Here is a 26810-nt window from a genome sequence, read left to right as displayed (position 1 = left end):
ATTCTGCCTCTGCGGATGATCTAGACACAATCTGTTGTTTCTTTGATTTCCACGAAATGAGGGATGATCCATGAAAAATGCAGTAACCAGTCAAAGATCTCCTTGTATCAGGACAAGTACCCCAATCAGCATCCGAGAAGGCTTTAACTTGAATGACAGATGATGAAGGAAAGTGAAGACCTTGTCCAGGTGTTTTCTTGACATACTGTAAGATGCGTAGCGCAGCTTGAAGATGATTTGTCCAAGGAGTAGCCAAAAATTGACTTAACCTATTGACAGAGTAGCAAATATCAGGACGAGTGATAATCAAATACAGTAATTTACCAATTAATCTCCTGTAACTTGTGACATCTTCAAGAATTTCTCCATCATCTTTTGACATTTTAAGATTGGGTTCCATAGGAATCGAAGAAGGTCTGCATCCCAAATATCCAGTGTTAAAAAATCGAGAGCATATTTTTTTTAACAGAGTGTGATACCATCATTGTTTCTTGCAACTTCTAGTCCAAGGAAATATCTGAGAGGCCCTAGATCTTTTATTTTTAATTTTTATCTCAAGATGGATTTCAAATTATTGATGGCTCCATTATTGCTATTTATCACAATGTCGTCAACATATACCAGAAGAGTCAGAAAAGTACCTTCTTAATTTTTAATGAATAGTGAATGATCACATTGTGACTGATGAAATCCTTCTTGACTCAGAACGGTGGAGAACTTGTGGAACCATTATCGTGAAGCTTGTCTTAAACCGTAGATGGATTTATGCAATCGACAAACAACATGCTATTATGTTCTGTATCTGCGATGGGCTAAGTGCGGCAACAGAAGTAGCAAAGCTGAAGTCCGAGGTCAGAGACGCAGCAAAAACAGGGGCGGTCATGGACGTGACCGAGGAAGAAGACACCGAGCTGTGCCCTTTCACATGGGCCTGAGAAGATTTGGGAATAGGCTGTGGTTGCTGCTGCTGCTTATGGGTTTCAGTAGTGGGCTGAGAGAAATAATGGACTGCAGGTCCCCCAGGCCCATTTCCATATTGAGTTGAACGATTGTGAAAGGATGTGGCACGGGCCTCAGATTAACCTTGGACTTCAATAAATGGGCTCCTGGATTTGGGCTTATAATTGATGGGGTAGCTGTGGAGCTTATAACAACGGTCCACAAGATGGCCCATGAGCCCACAATGAGAGCACAAGGGCCTTCGTCTTCCCCCTTGTGCTAGGGCAACAGTGTCTGCGCCTGCAGCTGCTTCTGAACCAAAAGGCACCCCTTCGATTCCTATGGAGCGATGCTGCTCCTCCTATACTACCAAGCTGAAGGCCTTCGCAATCGAAGGAGAAGATTCCAACATTAGAATCTGGCTACGTATTCCGGTGTATGATTTGTTGAGTCCCATTAGAAAGAGCATCATCAACTCTTATTCCTGGTAATCGTTCCAAGCCCTCGTACCACCACAATGGCATACGAGTGCGGGCTGATAGGTTTTTAGTTCATCCCACATAGTCGTCATTCTGGTGTAGTATGCATTCACGGTGAGGGAGCCTTGCATGAAAGCATTCATGAATTTCTTTAACTGGAATATTCTTAATGCATTGCTTTGTTAAAATCTATGCTGTAAATTAGACTAAATAGCTTGAGAATTTTCAAGGTAAAGCAAACTATTTGCGATGTCCTTCGCGACTGCATTGAGAAGCCATGAAATCACCATGGAGTTGCAGCGAGACCATGCTCCTGCCATGGAGTCTGTACTGTCAGGTTGCGGCACCGAACCGTCTATAAAGCCCAGCTTGTTCTTCGCGTTCAACGCAATCTGCATCACACGCCCCCAAGTGTTGTAGTTGTTTCCATTCAAGACGTGGGTGACCAGGATTAATCCCAAATGATCACCACTGTGGAGAAAGAAGGGGTTATGAATGTCGTCGCTTATTGCAGCTTGACCAGCTTGCGGATTGTGAGCGGTGGAAGAATCTGATTGGGGGTTGCTCGAATCACCACCTCTGGCCATTTGGAGAGATAAATCACGGTGCGATTTGATAGCGGATCAAAAGCAATATTGCTCTGATACCATATTAGAAAACAGAGAATGATTTCAGAGAATGAATAATCTGCTGATTTTCTTCTTGATGAATGATGTAATGAAAAATATAAATAGCTGTACAAAAGAGCAAAAAAATAAAAACGGTTATAACAGAATGTACAACCAAAGATATCACTAATTCTAATTCTAATCTTAATAATGTATAAGAATTTTTAAATATTATATATTTATATAAAAATTACATATATTGACCTATGTATATATATATATATATATATATATATATATACAAGTTCTATATACATAAAGCTATTATTTATACAAATCTATTATATGTACCTAATATATATGCTTCCATGTATGAGCTGTTATACAAATCTATTATATGACAGTATGAACAGTTCTAGAACTAAATAGTTAACACTAATAAAATATCTTAGGACATTACAGAAAAATATATTAGCACGTTATAACAAAAATAATTGTAGCAACAACTATTTCTAGTAATTGATATGGTCTCTTCAATACAACTATACATACACATATATGGTAACGATTTATAATGACCAATATCCATGTTCCTATCCTCTGCTTTTATTGATAAATTTGTTGTGTCTTTGTTGATAAAAAAATTTGTCGTATAATTTATAGGTTCACAAAGAATTCATCCATACAAAGGAGTAAGCCTATTAGGATTTCGAAGGTATAAATTTAAGCCCACGAGAATTTTTATATTTTCAATATACAATACATTTTCATGTGAATTTAATAAGTACTCGACTTATTTTTATATTTAATTACTGGTATTTCCATGAATTGAATTGCCCTATATTATTAGTTAGATTATCATATAAATGTTCTAAAAGGCATGTATTAAATATTAGGTCCATTAAGTAACATGCCTAATAGTTTATGTGTGTACATATATACTAAACAATTTGATGTTTGATTGTATTGTCTTGTATCATGCATTGCTATTTCATTGAGTATCTATAACGAGTCGCATGTAGTATAGTATCAATCTATTCCGATTTTTTCATCAAAGTTGTATTATTTTATTTTATTTTATTTTATTTTTGAGATAAAGTTGTTATCAATTAATCACCTCATAAGATAGTCATCTTATCTAAAGCAAAGTACTCAAGAAAACAAAAGGCTCTGAAGAAATATGAGTTTTGTGAACACTTTGCACTTTCCTAACTAAAACACATTCCATAAATTACAAATTTTAGGAATTCAAATGAAAGAAAGAGAATTAAAATAAACTTTAAATAACATAATATCCTTTAAAACATTTGTAACTTTGATAAGACTGATGTTTAAACCTTGATTGTGAGTTAGCATTAGAAAAAGATATACGTGATTACAGATGGACTCTTAATTACTTTGTTGTATTGTATAATTATTTCATCATAAAAATTTGTGTATATGTATGTATATATAGTGAAACGTCTCTATATTTGAATTTCATAAATGTAGGAAATGGCAAGAATATTGAGAGAGCAAGCACATCAAGTTCTGGAAGACCAGATTGAGTAGAGTCTAAATAGACTCATGCATATAGTCGAAGGCTTAGCTATAATGGTAAGTCAACACATAGTCCATAACCAAAGTGCTACTAACGGTAATAATGCTGGTACCAGTTACACTCAACCAATGGAGAAAAATAATGAAAAACTCATTAAAAGATTTAAGAGGATGAACCCACCATCATTTGCTGGAGAAACCAACTCGATATTAGTTGAATAGTGGATCATGGAGTTGGAGAAGATATTCAATGTTTTCAGCCCCACTTCAGAACAAAATATACAATTAGCCACATTCATGTTCAAGAGAGCTGCAAAATACTGGTGGTGCTTGAAGAAGGGATCCCCAAGGACACTGATCCTTTGGGAAGCATTTGGAGTGGCATTTTATGAAAAGTATTACTTTAACTTTGTTCGAGAATAAAAGAAAATAGAGTTTCTAGAGTTGAAGTAAGGAAATATGAGAGTTGTAGAATATGCAAAAAAGTTCATAGAGTTAGCTTGAATTACGCCCAACTTAGTGGCAGATGGAAGTCTAAAAGCCAAGAAGTTTCATAGAGGCCTGTGTAAGGAGATCTAAGATAAAATCTCAATTCTGAAGATTAATGACAACCAAAAAGAATTAGAATGGGCCCAAATTGTAAAAGAGGCTATAAGCCCAGTCCCACAACAGATCCATCGAGCTCGACTATTCATACCAAACAATAAGAGGAAGGCCCAAGAGTCACATCCAACCTGATAAGAGGCAGAAGACGTGTTTCATAATTTGTCTGAGAGCCCTAGGACAAGAGCCAAAGAAAATCTACCCCCATTGTGGAAAAGTCATGGTGGTAGACTCTGCTACAAGCTGACAAATAGATGTTTTAAATGTGGTAGTACTCAGCATCGAATCAAATAGTGTCCTATCAACAAAAACCAGACCAGGCCAAGAACTTAAGGAAGAATATATGCCATTATAGAGTAAGATGCTCAAGCCTCTTAGGATGTAATCCAAGGTATGCTCACTATCTCTAGCACGTTAGCTAAAGTTTTAATAGACCTAAGATTTACACACTTTTTTGCATCACATGAGTTTACTCAGTATCTGAACATTAAATAGTCACCTTTAGATTATGTATTAGTAGTCTTTACTCCAACCGATAAGAACTTGACCGCTAGTACAGTCTGTCGAGCACGTATTATAGAGATTGCCAACAGAGAGTTACCAGTAGATCTCATACTCTTGAACATGCATGATTTTGACATTATATTAGGAATGGATTGGTTGGCAGCATACCATGCTAATATAGATTATCATGGGAAGATGGTGACCTTTAATGTTCAAGCTTTTAAATTCAAAGGGATTAGAGAGCCCAAACATCCATGTGTCATATCTTGTATTCAAGCTCAACGATGACTTAAGAAGGAATGTGTAGGGTATTTGGCTTGCGTAGTGGAGAATAAAAGTAAAGAAGTCAATCTACAATAAATTCCCACAATGAAGGAATTTTCTGACGTTTTCCCAGAAGATCTTTCAAGTCTACCTTCGAATCGGGAGATCAGTTCTTTATTGAGTTAATTCCTGGTACGAGCTTTATCTCTAAGGCTTTGTATCGAATGGTGAAAGCTAAATTAGAGGAACTCAAAAAATAATTACTGGAATTGTTGGATAAGGATTTTACAAGACTAAGTGTATCACTATGGGGAGCTCTAGTACTATTTGTGAAAAAGAATGATGGTACCATGCGACTTTATATTGATTAAGTTTAGAGTCAAACAAAAAAATAATGGATAAGGATGAAGGAGCTAGAATAAGCATGAAGAGGCTTAAAAAATGTGAGAACCTTTTAAATGAAGTGGTATAATCAAAAGTGATAACTTTTAGATAAAATGACATAATAGAAAGTGATAATTTTTAGTTGAAATGACTTCACATAAAATAACAATTTTTAGATAAAGTGTCAAGTGACAACTTTTATATGAAATGACTTCATATAAAATGACAATTTTTAGATGAAGTGTCATGTAAAAAGTATTAACCTTTGAGATAAAGTGACGTGTGAAAAGTGGTAACTTTTTAAATAAAACGGCATGTGACAAGTAGTAACATTTTAGATGAAGTGACATGATGAAAGGTAGCAATTTTTGGATGAAGTGGCATGATGGAATGGTAGTAACCTTTTTCTTGTGGCTCCCCACTCTTATAAATAAGGGATGAGAGAAGGGAGAAAGAGACATTCTAAATGAGAGAAAGTAAGAAGCATAGAGATGAAGGAAGAATAGGAAGTACAAAGTGTGTGATTTTTTAGAATATTTTGAGGTTTTAAATAAAAATCTTGAAGAAACTCTACTAAATTTGTGATTGCAGAGGAAGAGGAAGAGAATAGGAAGAATGCTCACGATCAAAAAGAGGTTATAAACCGTTAGAAAGGTAAGTCTTTTAAGTTTTAAAGTTCAGTTTTTCTTTTATTTTTGGAATTAATTTTTGAGTATTGTGTTGGATATTTCTGAATCAAGAAAGTGACTAAAAATTATTCCGAAACTATGCTGGATTTGCGAGAGAAAAATGTCATAAATAAAAGCAAAACTCTGCCAGAATTAAGATGTCAACTACTAAGAACCTAAGGTAAGTAGATATTATGGATTCATTAGCTTATGTAGTTTTGAAGTATTTTACGTATTTTTAGTATAAAAATGTGCAAGTGTTTAATTTGTCTCTCGTATTTGTTAAGTAAATATTTGTTAAAGTTTTATGTGGATATAAATGTTATTTTGTTTTATGTTTTCTAAATGTGATTTTGATATGTGTGCATCACTCATTATGGAAATGAGTTGTTCTGGAAGCACTTGCATTATGCTAGCCTTCAATATAGCCATACATACCGTTTCGTGTTCGGGTGTATTGGCGAAGTGATAAGTGTGTACTCATACATAACCATTATGTGTTCAGATGTATGGAAAAATAATCTGATCTACGTCCCTAATTGTTCTATGTTTGGAATAGCAGTGTTTCAAGGTACTCATGTATGTCGTTCTGTGTTTGGGTACATGGAGAACCAGTCATAAGTGTCGATGCCTATGCATAATATATGATAACTGATTGATTGTCCATAATAGTGATGAAGTATACAATGAAGCAATTGTGAATCTGTTTTCTTATTTGTGCATTCATTTTCTGATTCCTATGTGTTTTAAAAAGATTATATCATATATATTTTGTTGTGTGTAAAGAAACTATATATTGCATATACTATGTTGTGATTTCATGATATTTATTGTGATAGTTTATCTCAACTCCTATCATCCTTCAAATACTGAAGATGTATCACTGCAGAGTAAGCGATGATACAGATGAAATTTTTAAAGGTAGACTTTGAGATTAAGGTTACTGTTTCATACTTTTGTTTAGTCATGTAAGTAAGAAAATTTAGAGGCTTGTACACGTATTTATATTTTACATTTAAGGGATGTAACACTTCTGCAACTTTGTTATGATTAATAAAGTTAAGTTATTTTACTTAACTCGAGTTTATGTTATTTAAGTAAATATATTTCAGTTATTACCCTATAAGACAGAGGATGATCCGTGACAACATAAGAGTGTATTTCTTAGAATAGTTTTTCAAAGATGTTCTAGTGAGTACTACTTCATTAATAAAAAAAATTTATTGAGTTTTATCACATTCTTAGACAACTTCAATGTAAATATTTGTTAAACTTAATAAAATTATAATAATAAGATTTCTTTATATTTTACGAATTTTATTGTCAAATGATGATATAATTTAAACATTATTATTCCAAATAAACTGGCATATGGTATATCATCCACAAAATTAATATAGTAGATATCATATTATAGTTCAAACAAATCGTCAATTTACTCCGCAGACTATGATTAATGTTACATTTTAGTATTAAATAATTTTTTATTTTAATTTAGTAAATATAATTTTAATTTTATTTTAAAACTCTAGTAACTTTTAGATTTAGACAGAAAACTAAAATTAATTTAAAATTAATTTTGAAATTAGAGAATGATAAATACACAATTTAGTCTCCAAATTCTGAAAAAAATTTATAATTTTGGTGCTAAATCTTTTGGTTATAATTTAGTCAGTCAAGTTTTAATTTTGTTTCAAAATACTAACTCTATCAATAATTAAACGGAAAAAAAATTGAATTTGCTCAAGCCTTATTTGGTAAAAAAGACATATCTCAGCCATTCGCCAACATTATTGGCATCTATTTAGCCTCCTTTCACTTGCTCTCGCATGTCTTTATATTCTCCTTATTTTTTCTCTCTTTTTTTTTTCTTTTTCATCTATCTTCTTCTTACTTTCTAGCTTTTGTTCATGAGCTCCATGAAGCAATTCCCACTAGATCCACGTAGTTCTTGTATACCCATGTTCATTAGTTGTGTTTATGCAAATCCATGTAATTCTTGTACATGAAGCCATTCGCCCTAAATCACTCTAAGTCTGTCTTCTACCTTGTGTATACACAAGAATATACATACTTATTCTTCATCTTTTCTAAAGTCTACCTTCTGACCTTCAATATATAAATGTATATATAAAGAGAGGAAAAAATATTTAATAGAAAGTGAAAAAAGAGAGAGAGAAAAAAAAGTTAAGTGAAGAGAGAGAGATTAAAAGATATTAAGAGAGAAAAGGGAAAAAAAAAGAGACAGAAAGAAAGAGAAAGAGTAAAAAGTTAACAGAAGAAAGAAAGGTCAAAAGATATTGAGAAAGAAAATGAAAAGAGAGAGCAAGAAAAGAGAAAGAGTAGAAAGTTAAGGGACATGAAGGAGATCAACAAAGGTCCAAACATGAATAGATCAAGTTATCCATTTTTAAAATTATTTAGTTATTTATTTTCCTTATATATTTTGTTTTCATTTAGATAAAGATCCAAAAATGAACATATAAGAGAGGAAACTGGAGAGAGAAGTAGTGTTTGTTACCAAAAACGTAGAGAAAAAGAATGATGAGGGTAGGAAAATAATTTTACCCAAAACATGCCCTGACCTAATTGCATTTTTCATTCTACTTTTTATGGATTTATTTCTTTGAAATAAATTGAAAAGTTCAAGGGAAAAATTGTTATATAAAATATTTGATACTAAATATAATATTGGTAAATTGAGTATTTACTCTAAGAAAAAGTTCTCTAAGCTCATCTCACTTAGCTTCTCTCATCACTTGCTCACTTATTGACTCTCTCTCTCTCCTCTCCCCCCCCCCCTCCCTCCCATCTTTATCTTTTCATAAAAACTGCATTACCACTTGATCCATAATAACTAAGGATGAATAAGTAGTCGATTCAGTTAGTTTGATTAGAAAATTTTGAAAATTAAAAAAATAATTGAATAAGGGTAAGCGAACTGAATTGATTGAAATAATTAAGAAAATAAAAATAAAAAAAGTATACATGCATTTTAGATTTTTACTTCCTTTTCAATATCCATCTTTAATGACTCTTTTATGCAATTTTTAATGCATTTTGATGTTGATTACACACTTGTATGGTTTTAGATGCAAAAAGTAGCAAGAGGAAAAGAGAAGGTTGCCTTAGTACGTGCCTATACATTTCAACCTCTTTAAAAATTTATACTTGTTCCTAGTTAATTAACAAAAATTATGCTTACTTCCCAAAAAAGTAAATCTCCTTGATCCCTTTAATAATCATCCTCTTTACAACATCCTCAATCTTCTTTAACATAGAAAAAACTATGGTAATATAATACATAATATATATTAGCTAAAAAGATCAACAAGATTGGTTCAGTTCCCAAATATGAAAACCAAGATCAAACCGGTCTAAGGAATCGATTTTTCAATCTAGTGACCAAGTTAATCGAAAAATTAGTTAAATAAATCATTTTCTCTAATCAGTTCAAATTTATCTAATTTTTATTTTGTTTGGATTAATTTTGCTCACCATTAATATCAACACAAACAAAATTATAGTTGAGGAAGAACATAACCTCACAATTTAAAATATCCAACCTATCTTGGTTCTCCAATCCATGGGCTAGTTTCTCAATCTCAACATATTCACAAATCCAAAATCATCACAGTCCAATCCCCAAAAGATTCAAGAAGATAAAGATATGCGAATGCGTAGGCTCGGAGTTTACAAGAAAGACCAACTCTGTTAAATCCCAGCGTCAATGGTCAAAGGTGTGATGCTCGTAACACCATATATGAATGTTATGACATTGGTGAAAGGGTACTTGTGTTTGTTGTTGAAGATTTGGTGGAAAGTTACTTACAAGTAGCTAGCCTCATTAGTATTAGGAGACTAATACTAAAAATTTATTTGACGTTTCAATTGTTTTCAATAGGTAAAAATAAAATAATTTTAAAGTTATTTTCATGATATAATCAAAATATAGAGTTAGTCATACGATATAATTGGAGATATAGTAGTTGTAGCTCTTGAATTATATAGAAAGAAACAAACTAAATTATGTCAATCTGCACTTAATTTGGAAATGCAATTGTATATATTCATGTCCATGCACAAGTCCACGTATGGACACATGGTAACGTAGATACATATTTTTACTGTAAGTTATTATATTACTCTTTGATGTCCACCTAATTCCATTCAAACATTGAGGTCCTCCTAATTAAGATTGCTTTATGTATATAGATATAGTCACAATAGTTTTCTGAAACATGTTACATGTATTTTTTTATTTTATTAAAATATATAATTAATGCAATCATATCAGATATAGATAAGTATGCGATTATTAATTATTTTATAATTAAAGTATATTTCATTGCTTCTTTGAAATAATCTGACAATTGAGGTGTCATACAGGAAAGAGAAAGGCTCATTAATACCAACTGAGCTAATTAATTTCAAATAATTAATGTTGTTTTGAATTATAACATTCCATTGAACAGAGATTATACTTTTGTCTTTAAACTTCGACATTTAAGAGTATATTTTGATTTGAAAATAAGCACAAATATAAAGCAGTAAATTTAGTTTGGTCTATCACAAGTTGTCTGGTTGCAAAAGTCAAACTTAGTTGCAGGAAAACTGTTGCATAAATCTTTGCTGACACTTGAAAGTTTATATTAAATATATATATAAATAAAAATTAGAGGAGAAACCCAGAAATTATAATATGAAATGTACTTATAAACTAATGGTTTTATATAAAATAATAAATACCAGAAATTATAATTGAATTATATATTATATTTAAAATGTAGAATTAGGTGATTAGACGGCAATATGATAGTATATAAATGGCCTTGTACGTGCTCTTTTTCCCCATCATCTCTCTTCTCATCTTGTAACCAAACTTTCCAAGTTCATCACCCTCTTCATAACACGATATATATATAGTTATATATATATATATATAATATTGGTGAAGAGTGATGTGGAGGTTGAAGATTGCAGAGGGTGAAAATGAGCCCTACTGTATAGCACCAACAACTTCGTGGAAAGGCAGACATGGGAGTTCGATCCTAACTCTGGCACCCTTCAAGAGCGACAAGAGGTCGACTAGTGCTGATCTTCTTTTGTGCATGCAGGTATATATATATATATATATATATATATATATATATGCATTTCTATATATATATATATATGCATTTATATATATATATATATAAGAATATTTATTTAAAATATTAAAGATTATTCAGACAACATAAGACATTAACCTTTAGTATAATTGAAGTCTATTACGTGAATTTTTTAAAAGTTTACTGACAATATTTTTAGTGAGAAGTTTCTTTTTTATTGAAAAAAATTGTAAAAAAATATTGTTATTTTAAAAAAGTAAAAACTTTATATTGATTAAAAATAATTTTTAAAATTTCATGTGTAAATTTTTATTAAATGTTAAAATTATTTTTAAAAAATTATAAATTGTAAATATTTTATTTAAACATATCAAAATCAAATTTTGACTCTAATTTTTCTCAATAATATTTTTTATTTTATCAATTTAATTAGTAAAATATTTTTAAAACATAAAAAACAAAACCAAAAGATATAGAAAACCAGGTCTTATGGTAAAATTGAAAATAAAAATCAGAACTTAAAATATTAGAAGTTGCTCCAAATATATATATTTTTTTCTTTTCATATAAAAATTAAGTTCGTAAATATTTATATTATATTTTATACATATGTGTGTTTTCAACTATACGTATTATATAAGAAATGTATGCATATATGTATGGATACTTAGGGTTTATCATGAAAAGGAGGGTTACAAGCTGCATGCTCTCAAACTATTTGTGTTTTTTATGTTGTTGAAATTTTGATGGAGTGTTGACTTCATTAGTTGGCTAATAACCAATGCAAGACTCTATTTTAAATACTATTGACTAATTTTCATGTGTCTCAACTCATTCAAAAGTCAAGTAAAATTAGACTCGCGTATCACTAGTTTACAATCAGATCAATGGGCTACGTAGTCAAATCTAGTTTCAATTACTATTACATATTGTTTATTTTATAAGAGATCGTTAATTTAAATTGAACTTTACTTTTATATGTATTCATTTCCTGCAGTTCTCGAAGGAGAAAAATTTCGAGCAAAAAATCCCTCGGGCGAACGTTGAGGATGGAGAAGAAATCCCAAGGGAAACAATCACAACAACATTGACGAGGATCATTCATTTCTTCTTAGCCTTACAAGCAAGTGATGGTCATTGGCCTGCCGAAAATGCTAGCCCACTGTTTTTTCTCCTACCTGTTGTCAAACTCCCTCTAAAATTTCTTAATTTATACAATTAATTACAATATTATTTTATTTAATTAATTCATAGGAATTAGTAGAGAATTTTTTAAAATGATATTTTCTTGAAAATTACAGGTAATATGTCTATATATGAAGCGCCCGGGAAATTAAAAAAAAAAAAAAAAAAAAAATAACGGGCGCGCCACGTCAGCAGCCACGTCAGCAGACCCAGTCAGCAGTCCTGGCCAACCAGGACCTGCCACGTGGCAAAACCACGTCGACCGGGGACGGGCCACGTTGGCGATCCGCGTGCGCGCGATCGGACGGTTCAGATTAAATCAAAATGGACGGCTGAGATCAAAAGGGAAAAGGGTATAAATAAGACCCCCACACCAGACCCCAAACCCTAGCCGCCTGCCCTCGCCGGAGAAGACGAACCAGAAGCCGCCCGCCGCCGCACCGGAGGGATTTCCGACCGCCGATCGAGGTAAATTTCATACCCCCGACTCGTTTTTCCACGCTGATTTCCCCAGTGGCCAAATCGGAGCCAAAATCCCGGCCAAACGGCCTGAAAACACGGCCAAAAGCCAGCGGCGCCGCCGCGCCCCTCCTCGATTTTTGCCTCCGATGAGGCCCTTCCCGGCCTCCGTTTAATGCAATTTTTATATCACCGTGATCACCATTCTTTTCTCTACAGGTTGATCGGAGCCGAATCACCAAAACACGAACTTCACCGGAGAGCCACCGCACCCAAGAGCACCGCTGCCGGTGCTTCGATTTTCCGTAAATTTTCGGCCCCCTGAGGGCCGTAGGGTTGTTTAATCGCAAGAACCAATGCGAGTGTGGCCGAATTCGGCCAGAAACGGCCTAAAACGGCCAACCCGAGGCGAACCGCCGCCGCTTGCGGCGGCGTTGTCGCCGGAGCACGGCGGAGCCGCCGTGACGGAGTTGCGATATTGGCCGAAAGGGGCCCTGGGCCTAATTTGAGATTTTTTGGAACACGTGCAGGTACCAGTAGTGCGTTTCAGTTCCCCGAAAAAAATTCAGGGAAAATTGAGGACAGCCTGTAGGCGCACTGTGAAGCCGTGTTCGGACCCCGAAACGTGTAAGGACCCCTCACCCTATTTCCTATCACGGTCTTAAAGTTCAATAAATGATAAAACGGTATTTCATGAATCAACGAATGTGTGAAATTGCTTAAGGTCGTTAATGGAGCCCGAGTCTAGTGTGTTTGTCGGTTAACTGTTATTTGGCCTATTTTACAGTTTTAAATGCAGAATGAGGTTTGATGTTTTTATTTTATAGTTTCGTGTGCATATTTTACTGTTTTACTGATTATGGATTGAATGACTGGGATATTAATACTGTATGTTGTCTGTTTGGCATAAATTATCGTTTTGCTTGTTTGTATGTGTATCGATAATGCTGACTGAGGGAAAAAGAGAATGAAAGATTATGTAAATGGGTAATTGTATAATGTGGTCAGCCTGACTAGATATCCTGGGAGATGGTGGACGGACCGGATCCGTAGGGAACCCTACCGGGATTGTGGTCTCCCATACCGGACGGGGTATGGAGATCTTATGTGTTTTGGCGCCCATACCGGACGGGGTATGGGGATGGCCTGTTTTACCCTCATACCGGACGGGGTAATGAGGTTTATAGTTTTGACGCCCATACCGGACGGGGTATGGTGACGGCCCTAGAATATGATTTCAAGTGTTAAGGGTTAACGGGTAGCGGGACCCCTATGGATCCCCATGGATACTAGTGGGCTGGTAAATGAGGAAAATATATTGTGTAACGATTGAATTACGAAAGGCTTGATAAGTATTACGTTATACAGTTTATATATGATTTCATGATGATGATGATGTTATTATTTTCGTATATTGACTTATGAATTTCACCGAGGTAAGTGAATGGTAAAGGTTTTATTATTGATAAAAGGTTTTGTTGTAAATTATGCTCCATTGGTCTTTTTGTATTTTCTACCCACCTTTACCTCCGTGACGGTGAGATATCGTGATGTCTTTACTGGGCTAGTGTAGCTCATTCCTTATTTAATCATTTCAGATCAGGAAGACATTGTTCCCGAGCCGGTTCCGCAGGAGGACGACGAAGGGGACGCCTAAAGACTCCATAGTCATATTCGTAGCTTTTACTTTCAAGTTTCTCCTTTAGGTAGTTTGATTTTTTATATTTTGTGAGCATGTTTTTAGTTTTGGTGTAAGAGATGTTAATCGAATTTTTGACTTCGCTTCCGCATTTGATATTTTTAATATATATTCCATTATGAATTTCTGGGGCTGTTACAATATATTACTGGACATCTTAATATTCTCTTCTCTTCTCAACATCGTAAAGAGATTCTTCGTCATATATACAATCATCAAGTATATATATATATTATATCAATATTTTTCAGCATAAATATTATTTCAAAATATAAAATTTTAAAATTGTAACAACAAAACGAAGATGGCAGATGAAAATTACACATAGATGGACATAGTATCATGTTCAGTACAGTCTTGAACTACGTATGCATGTGTATTCTTAGAGAAGAAAGAGATGGTAGAGAAGACAATGCGTGTAGCAGAGCTCGTACTTGGATTCTTGATCATGGTAGTGCAGTTCATATACTATCTTAGGAAAAGACTTGGCTTTCAGTAATAGAATTAATTACGTAATAAATTTGTATATACATAAATATACATTTAAATTTTAATAGTTATTAAACTGTTGTAGATACTTGGTGTATTTGATTGGAGTCAGTGCAATCCAATGTCGCTCTGAGTTTTGGATCCTTCCATATTTTCTTTCTTTCCATCCAGGTTACATATACACATATACATATGTTTGTTTTTAAATAAATATATACTTAGTCAGTCAAATATAATTTATTATATAAATAATAATTTTCAACCAAAATGTAGTACTACTATCGGATGGTATATATGCTCATGTCATATCCATATGGAAGAAAGTTTGTTGGTCCTATGACAACCCTTATTCTAGAGTTAACAGAGGAGTTCTACTCCCAACCTTACCATCAAATTAATTGGAGTAGAGCATGTCATTCGTGTGCTAAGGTAAAACTTCTATTATTATTTTTGGATAAATTTTTTGCGAATTTGAGACTGAATACTTTTATGATATAGCAAAAGATAAACTATATATATTACGAATGGAGGATTTATTATTATGGTTTGTTTAGATATAAGATGAGGTTTGAGTTAATTTTTACATATTAAGATCAGATGACTATTTAGTTTGATAGAAGTAGATTGAATTAAACGTTATTTTTTATTTAACATCTATGATATTTTTAGATCTATTTTATTATTAAAACTAAATTTCTACTTGGTTCAACCGAAGGCAAACACATATGCCATAACTAGAGGACTCACTATTATTTTTTACTTAGCAATCAAAGTATTTTAAAGTCATTTTTTATATAGTGAGATTAAGTTATTATTTGGTTTAGTGGAGACAAATATAATACATTCATTAAGGAATTCATTATTATTATTTTGATTTGGTAGTTAAAGTATTTGCTTGTCAATTTTTGCACACTGAGACTAAGTTTATCTCTATTTTAGTTAAAAGTAAGATCATACATATTATAATAAGAGAATTCATTATAAATTTTTTTTAGTAATTACACTATTTTAGACAAACTTTTTTTCATCAATAATAAATAATTCACTAAATATATTAAAGATGGATCATATATGTTATGATTAAGAGTTCATAAAAAGATAATTATAGTCTTGATTGAGAATTAGAATGAAACCGTAGATTTAACTTATAAGTTGACACTTACGTTTCCTAGTGATCTAACTCTTTTGGATAAAATTTTAGTTAATTACTTCTTATATATATTAATTAAATATTATGATGTGTATATTTATAAATACAAGAAGATGTATATTATCCTCATCCTTTCTTACAATACTTGATTTGGGACACCCTCCACTTCTTTACCGAACCTTTTCTTACTCATTGGCCTCTAAACAAGTTAGTGAAAGAGAAAACTCTTCAAGTCACCATGAAACACATTCACCGCGAAGACGAAAACAGTCAATACATCACCATCAGCTATGTTGAAAAGGTTTTATGCATGTTTGTTGGGTTGAAGATCCATTTAGAGATTATTTTAAGAAACATCTCGCAAGAATTCTATATTATTTATGGGTAGCTGAAGATGGAATGAAAATACAGGTATGAATCTATATTAAATATTTGGACCTTCTTGTATGTATATATATTAAATAATAAATATGCATGTATTTTCAATAATGTATATATATTATATTTCCTATATGTATATATATATGTAGAGATATGGAAGCCAAAGATGGGATATAGCTTTTGCTATTCAAGCGTTGCTTGCAAGTAATTTGGCACATGAAATTCCAGATGTAATCAAGAGAAAACATGATTTTCTGAAAAAATCTCAGGTCTACTATCAATTTAAAGAAGTATATATATCTCTCTTCGTAATATATATATATATATATATATATTAGTAGTGAGTATTTTATGTTATTATTAAAATATTTATCTAGAATTAAAATTTTGAAGGTGAACGAAAATCATTTGGACGATTTTAAGACTATGTATCTGTTAAGGACTCCTATTCGTCATCAACCACTCTTCCTATGTTTATCACATCACAAGCTGTAGCTCATCTCTATCTTTTCTCTTCTATCTCCTCCCTGTTGTTATCCACATCACAAGCCGCACCACATCTCTATCTCTTCTATCTTTTCTCTTTTATCTCCTCTCTGTAGTTATCCATATCACCAGCCACACTATATATGCTACATATCATAATAAGGTAAAATATAGATTACTTTTCACTTAGCTGGTGTAAACCTAACATGGTATCAAAGCCCTGAAAGAAAAAAAAAAGAATACAAAATGTCCACTGCAAATGACAAACAACTCTCCACCATCTCCACCTCGCCCATTAACCTCACTACAACTCATCACTCATTCACCATAAAACTAAACACCATAAATTATCTGGCATGGAAAGCACAGTTCATCCCCATTCTCAACTACCAAAATCTCATGGGTCTTGTTAATGGTAGTGAACTAGCTCCACTAGAAACTGTAATCAACAGTGATCCACCACCACCACTCCCAACCATGCATATCTTTCTTGGTTGAGAAAGGACCATATGTTTTTTTCCTGGTTCCTGTCTTCTCTCCCCAAGGAGATCTTTCCTTATATAATTGGACTCTCATCTTTCTTCTCGGTCTGAGTGCATTAGAAAATGCATTTGGCTCTGTATCTCAGAACAGACAACTTCAACTACACATCGAACTCTAAGATTTGAAATGCAATGACTTATCTGTCTCTCAGTTTCTCTATAAAGCCAAAGCTCTAGCTGATGAACTTACCTCACCCGGTCGCCAAGTTTCCCCTGCAAAGTTCAATGCGATTATCCATCGCAATGTTGGACACAAATTTCATGGAATCATCACTGCACTCAATATGAAGCCTTAATCGGTTCCATTTCATGAGCTCCATGGTCAGCTCCTTGACCATGAAATTCTGATAAAAAGTATTCAGGATTCCCCCATCGCCAATATTATTCAAAGGACCACTTCTTCCACTAGTGACATTAAACAACCTCAGTCATCCTCCAATTACAATAAATTCTCTCAATCCAAACACAAAGGACCATGCCAAATATACGGTTATAGAAACCATACGACTGATCGTTTTTGCAAAGGATACACTCCAATAAGGGTTTACATTCCTTACACAGTAAATTAGAATGTCCAATAGGGGTTCGAGAATGTCCCTACTACAGTTACTCGTAAAAAAAAGTAAATAAATGATTTAAAATAAATAGATAAATATCATAGAGTTAAGCTCCACTAGCTCTTGAAGGAGTCCAGAAGGTAAACTACTCACAGCCTTCTTATTGATCGGGGTCTGGATCCTGATCCTCTTGATCTGAAATGGTTAATGAAAGGATGAGCTACACTAGTCCAATAAAAATATCACACTACTCACTGATACGAAAAATTGAAAGTTATTAAAAATAAAAAATAAAAAAACTAATGGAGCCATTGTTTTAATTAAATACTTTTAACTTTAAAATGTTTGTTTGATACTTACCGTTACGAGTTTCTCAAAAACTGAATTATAAAGACAATAATCTGAATATCATTTTTGTTACACATTTACATGAACAATGAACAGTAGACTTACCTCCTTACTTGTTTACTAGTACCTCTAGGGTCCATAGGGATTCCTGGACGCCAAACATACCATCGCCTCGATATCCCGTTCGATATTAGCGTAAACTATATCTCCCAACCCCTTCTGCTATGTGATTTCTTAGCCCTGTTCGACTGAGGTATTGTCCACGGTAGGGTTTTTATCTTTTGTACCGGGTCCGTCCATCTTTTCTCAAGGTACCTGATTAGTCTTTCATACATGGGTTCGCATCATCAACCAATTACCAATCGCATACCAATATCTCATATTATATTTATAGATCAATTAGACGAGATTTATACAAACGATATAGTTTGTCATAACAATGGATTGAGTAATCAGATAACTGAATAAACCCGATAAATTAATAAGATAATAGAAACTATAAAATAAGAACATGCACAATATAATAACAAGCAAGTAGAGCAATACAGGAAAATAAACAGGAAATCAGGACAATCGTGAACTAACCTATAATTATTTTTAGGATTTTTAAATTTTTTACAAAAACAAAAAATTATGTATCGTTAAATCTCAATTTACCATAACGGAAAATACGCTAAGGGATCCTACCTGAATCGGTATTTCGAGATATTGTGCTGTCTACTACGCCTCATAATAAGGTCCCAGGTTTCTTGAATTTTTCTTGTGCAGTCCAAAACACTCGTCACGTACCTAGAATACTCCAAAAATCTAAAATCGGTGTCTAAAACTCTCTCCGGCCAATTTTGGGGTTCCAGCATGGCGGCGCCACCATGCTTCGGCGCTGGCTCCACCGTCCATAGCGGCGGTTCACCTCGGTTTGGCCAGTTTTCTTCGATTTTGACCGATTTTGGCTGGTTTTGACCGATTTTGATTAGTTTTACACGTATCCCTATGAAAAAATACATTAAGGGGTTTCAGTTGGCCAAAAAATCAAACTTACCAGTGCGGTGTCTTTAGGTGTAGTGGCTCCGCCAGTTCTCCTACGCAGTTGGGGTTCCTTTTTCGGCTAACCTGAACAAAAAAGGACAATGAAGACAATGATCAAAAAATTGTATAGAACAGGAAGCAGGAAGAGGCTCATCAGAGGGATTTTTGGGTTTTGGCTGCGGTAGCTTTGCCGAGCTTTGTTCGTAGTTTTTGGCTCACCTGCCATCTCTCTTACTCCAATATGGCCACAGGGAGGCTCAGAATTGAATTCCGAGTAGGTAAGAGAAAATTTTACTTTTTTGGCAATCGACGGTGGCTCTAGTGCGGCGGCGGTCGGCACTCGGTCTTTTCTCCGACATTTAGTTCTTCTTCTCCGGCGAGGGGCTGGTGGCTAGGGTTTGGGTTCCCTCGTGATGCAAGTATTTATGATCATCTCACGTTGATCTGGACTGTTCATTCGCATCGACAAGGAGCAAGGAGTGTTGTCTGATCTTTGCCTATTTAGGCCGATTGCATGGGCGAATCTGGATCGTTCATCGTAATTGATCTCGTCCGTCCGATCTTGCCTAAAGAGGGAATGAATCTGAGCCTTTCACGAGCGCGGGATCGAACATAAGATGTCGGATCGCTGGGCACGCAGATCGCCCGTGTTGCTTCCAGCATGGCGCCGATGTTGACGTGCTCCTATTCATCGAGGCTGCTGACTAGGCCATCCCACGTGACCAAATTTTTTCTTTTTGTACTTTGACCCCCCCTATATCTAATTTTTCTTTCAAAAATACTCGCCGAACACAAATTTTCACCTTTTTTTTCTAAAATAATTTTCAATCTCGTTTCTAATTCATTTTTTTTCTAAAAAATGAAATAAAAATATATTAAATTAAATAATCATTTTATATAATTTTTAGATGATTAATTCAATAGAAAAATTATTCTGAACTAATTTTCAGGCCAGGGTATTACAATGCTGCATGTATTTTTTTTAGTTTATTAAAATATATAATTAAAGTAATCATATCAAACATATTTTTTTAATTGTTTTAAAATTTGTAGGATAGATTAAACAAAAAATCTCAAGTGAAAATCACAAAAGTTATGTATGTTAAATATGAATAATTTAATTTAATTTCTAATATATTGCGTTGTTGTAATCTATTCATATTGTTTTTATTCTATATAAAATTAAGACAGTGTTAACTATAATATTATACAATAAAAAATATCGTATATAATGTATGACTCAATCTGACTCATATTTTCTTTTAAACAAGAAAGAAAGAATGGATTATGATGGATTTATTTGTAACAGCCCAGAAAATTTAAATAAAGATGTATGTATTAAAAATTTTAAATGCGGAAGCGAAATAAAAATTCTGATTAACATGTAACACTCAAGTGATTCTAATTTTTTTCTTATTATTTTTATTTTTCTTTTTTTGTATTTGAATTTTTTGGATTTTTATTTAATTTAATTTAATTTAATCTAATTTAATTTAATGAAAATAAAAATAATAATAATGATAAAATTGGGTAAAAATATTATTTGGATTTAATTGAAATTGATTTTGGGAAAAATTGGTGAAAATTTGGATTATATGAGTGTTTTTGAAAAGAAAATCGGAAACCGGGGGTCAAAACACAATTTAGAAAAGTTGTGCCACGTCAGCACCCACGTCAGCAGCCACGTCAGTGGCCCGATCAGCAGCCCCGGCCAACCAGGACATGACGCGTGGCAAGAAAGCGCTGACACGGGACGGACCACGTGGACGATCCGCGTGCGCGCGATCGGACGGCCCAGATCCGTTCTCGCCTGCACAGACGGCCCAGATTAAACATGCGCATTGACAGCCCAGATTCACGCGTACGGACGGTCCAGATTCAATCAGGCACGGACGACTCAGATTGCATCGTGATGGACGGTCCAGATTTAATCCCAATTAAATCGCGATCGAATGGTCCAGATTTAATCTTGATGGATGTTTGAGATTAAAAGACAAAAGGTATAAATAACCCCACCCACACCTGACCATAAAACCCTAGCCGCCAGTGCCTCGCCGGAGAAGAAGAACCAAACGCCGGAGGAGCCGGTCGTCGCCACCCGCCGCTGCACCGGGGAAGTTTCTGACCGCCAATCGAGGTAAATTTTCTCCCCCTGGCTCATTTTTCGATGCTAAGTCCGCCTATGGCCAAACCGGAGCCAAACCACCGGCCAAACGTCTGAAAAACCCAGCCGAAGCCCAGCAGCGCCGCTGTGCCCCCCCTCTATTTTTGCCTCCGATGAGGCCCTTCCCTACCTCCGTTCGATGCAAATTTTATACCACTGTGATCACCGTTCTTTTCTCTACAGGTTGATCAGAGCCAAACATCAAAACGCCACTCATGCCGGAAAAGTCGCCACACCCGAGAGCACCACCGCCGGTAAGTTTCGGTTTTCGTGATTTTTTGGCCCACCAAGGGTCCTAGAGTTGTTTTATCGTAGGGACCGATGCAAGTGTGGCTAAATTCGGCCGAAAACGGCCAACCCGAGGTGAATCGACGCCGCAAGCGGTGGTGCCGTCGCTGGAGCACGACAGAGCCACCGTGCCGGAATTTCGATATTGGCCGAAAGGGGCCCTATGTCTGATTTAGGATTTTTTGGGACACGTGCAAGTACCTGTAGTGCGTTTCAGTCTTCTGGAAAAAAAATTCAAAAAAATTAGGGACAGCCTGTAGGCACACTTTAAGTCGAATTCAGACCCCGAAATAGGTAAGGACCCCTCACCATGTTTCCTACCACAGTATTAAAGCTAAATAAATAATTAAATTGTACCTTGTGACTTTATAGATGTATAATTGATTTAGGTTGCCAATGGAGCCCGAGTCTGATACAGTGTTGGTTTGTTATTGTTTGATCTAATTTCCAGTATTAAATGCAGATGATGTTTGATGTAATTATGTTATGGTCTCGTACGCATGAACTATGGTTTCTTTTATTATAGTTTGTATTATGGTAAACCCGGTACTGTATTGTCTTATTTGGTGTTAATTACTGGTTTACATGTTTTGTATGATTGGATGATTGAGATTAAGGAAAAAGGTAAAAAGGTTATGTGAATTGATGAGTGGATAATGTGGACAGCCTGACTAGATATCCTGGGAGATGGTGGACGGACCGGGTCCGTAGGGAACCCTACCGGGAACGTGGTCTCTCATACCGGACGGGATATGGAGACCTCATGTATTTTTGCGCCCATACCGGACGGGGTATGGGGACATCCCGTTTCACCCTCATACCGGACGGGGTATTGAGGTTCATGGTTTTGGCGTCCATACTGGACGGGGTATGGGGACGGCCCTGGAATCAGGTTGTAAATGTTAATGGTTCACGTGTAGCGGGGACCCCCTATGGATCCCCAAGGATACTAGTAGGCTGGTAAAAGATGAAATCTGTCTTCTGATGATTGAAATGTAAAGGTATGATATGTGTTATGTTATAAAGTGTGTATGATTTCATGATATTATAAGGTTATTGTTTTCATATGTCGTTTTCATGGATCTCACCGAGGTAAGTGGACAGTAAAGGTTTTTATGTTAATAAACGAGTTTGTTATAAATTATGCTCCATTGGTCATTTTTGTTTTCTACCCACCTTTACTTCCGTGGCGGTGAGATAATGTGATGTCTTTACTGGGCTGGTGTAGCTCATCCCTTATTTAACCATTTCAGATCAGGAAGACGTTGTTCCCGAGCCCGTTCCGCAGGAAGATGGCGAATGGGACGCCTAAAGACTTTATAGTTATATTTATAGTTTTTATTTCGAGTATCTATTTTAGTTAGTTTGTTCCTTCATGTTTTAAGTACGTTTTGGTTATTGTGTAAGGGATGTTAATCAAAAATTTTATTACTCTTCCGCATTTGAGATTTTTAATACATATATTTCATTTAAATTTCTCTCGTCCAATCGCGATTAAAATGGGAATAAATCTGGACCGTCCATCGCGATGCGATCTAGGCCGTTCGTGCGCGTGAGATATGGGCAGTTCGCACGCGTGAGATCTAGACCGTTCGATTGCGTGCACATAGATCACCCACGTGGCTCCGTCCCGCGTGGCCTCCCACGTCAGCTTCCTTGCCACGCGGCGTGTTCTGGTTGGCCGGAGCTACTGACATGGCTGCTGACGTGGCAGAACTTTCTTAAATTGTGTTTTGACCCCCGATTTCTGATTTTCTTTTCAAAAACACCCCCAGAATCCAAATTTTCACCCATTTTTTCCAAAATCAATTTCAATTAAATCCCAAAAATAATTTTACCTTATTTTATCATTATTATTATTTTTATTTTTATTAAATTAAATTAAATTAAATTAAAACTTTACAAATTAAATATTAAAAAATTAAACTAAAATTCTAATATAAATTAAAATAAATTAAAAAATAAAAATAATAAAATTTGGGTGTTACACTATTTGGTTCTACCAAATTATTATACATGTATACATCAGGACATATATTATACATAAAGTTAACAATATATATATCTTATATACACATATTAGGTTGAAATTTATAATTTCTATTTATAACTGAATCTGATTGGATCGATTTTTTATTTTTAATTTATAATTGACTCGATCTGACTCATATTTTCTTTTAAACTAGAAAGAAAGAATGAATTATGATGGGTCTATTTGGTTCTACCAAATTATTGAATAACTAAAGTTTCTAAAGTTATATAAAATTATTAATTTGCAAGTAACGATGAAATATTCATTTATTTCTAAGTGTTGAAATTAATAATTTATTTTTTAATTAGATTGGAAAGAGTATCTGAATATAATCTTTTTATTTTTAACTTTCATATAGCATATAAAATAGTTATTATATATGAGAAATTACAACAAAAATTTAAATATAACATTGTTATTTATATCCAAATATAAATAATATATTTCTTACTGAGTCTCTTATAATGTATAGTGTTGTCTATATTTGTCGAAAATGCCACTAGAATTTATCGGTGACAAAATAGAAACTGAGAGTTATATGATTCTGTCAATATTCTACTTTCTTTACAGGTAAAATTAATTAATTTTAAATATTAATTTAATTTTCATGGGTAAAATTAACCTAATTATCATATGTCCCTAATTATCTTTTTTTTTTCTCTAGAGTAAAAATGGCGGTTTAGTTGCATGGGAGCCGGCTGGTGCACCAAAATGGTTGGAAGTAAGCAATCATATCCTAACAGCACAAAGACTTTCAAAAGTTTGAATTAATTATATATATATATTCTCTAAACCAAAAGTATAATCTGAGATGGAATGGAAGATAACATTCGAACTTTAGTTGTCCATTTTATAATAAAATAAAAGAGTTGTGTAATCTAAATTAAATATTTTTATTAAAAATATAGTTTATATTTCTAATATTTTGATGAGCATTTCATTTTGCTTTTTCCAACTATTGAATCCTACAGAATTTTTACCTGACATTGTGATTAAACACAGAGGATCAATAATTAAAGATCTTATTTTACTTAAGAAATTATATCCTACGTATAAAAATAAAGAGATTAATAATTTCATAAACAAATGCTACAAAATACCTTCAAGACATTTAAAACATACAAATGAGCGATGGTTCATAATATAATTTGAAGTTAATGTAAAATATTCCTACACATTTTTTGAGTATTTTTTAATTATCTATTAGTTATTAAATAATTGATAATTAGTAGCTAATTATAATCACAAGAAAATTTTGAAATAGGTACGGAAATTGGAGAGTTTGTTTCACTTACGGGGCATGGTTTGCACTTGGGGATTAGCAGCCGCAGGCAGGACCTACAACAATTGTGTTGTTGTGTGTAAAGGAGTTGCATTTCTTCTTAGAATACAAAGACCGAATGGTGGGAGAAAGATATCGTTCTTGCCCTGATAAGGTATGTATATGTATATATATACACACACATATTAACAATTGATTAACTAGTAATATGTATGTACATATGGTGAAATATGTACCTTTGGAAAAAGGTAGATCAAACTTGGTGCACACTAGTTGGGCTCTGATGGGTCTTATTTATTCTGGTCAGGTCATTTTGCTTAAACTTATGTTTTGTTTATTTATTTATCAGCTTTGTTTCTCTTTTGTTTCTCCTTCATAATTAAATTGGATATATACATGCATATATATATATACAAACATATAAAATAACATTCCCGTATTATATACAGGCCAATAGAGATCTAACACCTCTTCATCGTGCAACAAAATTGATAATTAATTCTCAACTAGAAAAGGGTGACTTCTCCCAAGTGGTAGGATCCCCCTTCATACCTATATTTAGATACATCTATGTATATATTATATGTATAATTATTTTTTACGATGAATCATTTCATTAGTGATCTCTTATGTCAGGAAATAACTGCATGTTACACTATGAAGCATATAGAAACATCTGCCCATTGTGGGCTCTTGTGGAGTACCGCAAAGATGTTCCTTTGCCAACCAAAGGTCTCTAAATTCAAGCTGCTATTTCTGAATATCTATCTCCACTTGTCATAGATATGTATATATATATATTTGCAAACATAGAGAGAGGGAGAGAGAGATCTATGAAGACATCCAATTCCTCCAATCTTCTTTTTCTTAAACAATTAACTAAAACAACATAAGTGCATCATTCTAAATTTAATAAATAGGGATGTTTCAACTAACTGATACTGTTGTCTTTCCTTTTAAAAGATTAAAATATCCTTAACTTTGCCATATATTCTTATATAACTTATCTTTTTATTATTAAATGTTCAATGAATTTACCTATTAGGATACCGGACCAAGCATTTTTACCATAACATATCATATGTTTTCTCACTAATTAATGTCCAAATACTTTTCAAATTCAAAAGTCAAGTGCATATATATAAAATATAAATTCTTTCTCTTGTAAAAAGATCAAATCAATTTAATGCAATCTATTTCTGTATATCATTATAGGTAGAAAAGAAAATTTTATTTAAATAGAAATGAAATTTCTCTATGGACTACTACTTCACCTAATATTGTATGAAATCAAAACTGCAATATGATAAATAAGAGATTTGGCTTAGTTGTTACCTGCTCCCTACCATTCAGCTCGGTGAGCCTTTGTTCCTGGTTTCAGTACTGGCTTTGGCTTATTTCAAGTGTGATTGGGATTTGATTTCACACTAATTTTTGCTGTTTCAATTAAAAATGGCTTGGGGATACAACTCTTGTTTCTTAATCATTCAACGAAGGTTTGTTTTCAACTTAGGTTCTCAATTTGTTTGCCTAATTTTCTTTAAACAATAAACAATTAATAGGAAAAAAAAAAATGTCTAAGAAATTTGTGCCACACATGCAATTAATTTCTGCAGGTAG

At 33.8% G+C, this 26810-nt stretch overlaps 1 pseudogene; it reads left to right on the top strand.

Annotated features, from left to right (window-relative positions):
• Nucleotides 1-15219: 15219 nt before the first annotated feature.
• Nucleotides 15220-26618, top strand: LOC148266079 (beta-amyrin synthase-like; annotated as a pseudogene).
• Nucleotides 26619-26810: the final 192 nt, after the last annotated feature.

This window comes from Carica papaya, chromosome 5 (genome assembly GCF_054855325.1).
Source record: "Carica papaya isolate Zhongbai chromosome 5, ASM5485532v1, whole genome shotgun sequence".
Classification (NCBI taxonomy): Eukaryota; Viridiplantae; Streptophyta; class Magnoliopsida; order Brassicales; family Caricaceae; genus Carica; species Carica papaya.
This window is presented reverse-complemented; position numbering and strand designations above follow the sequence as displayed.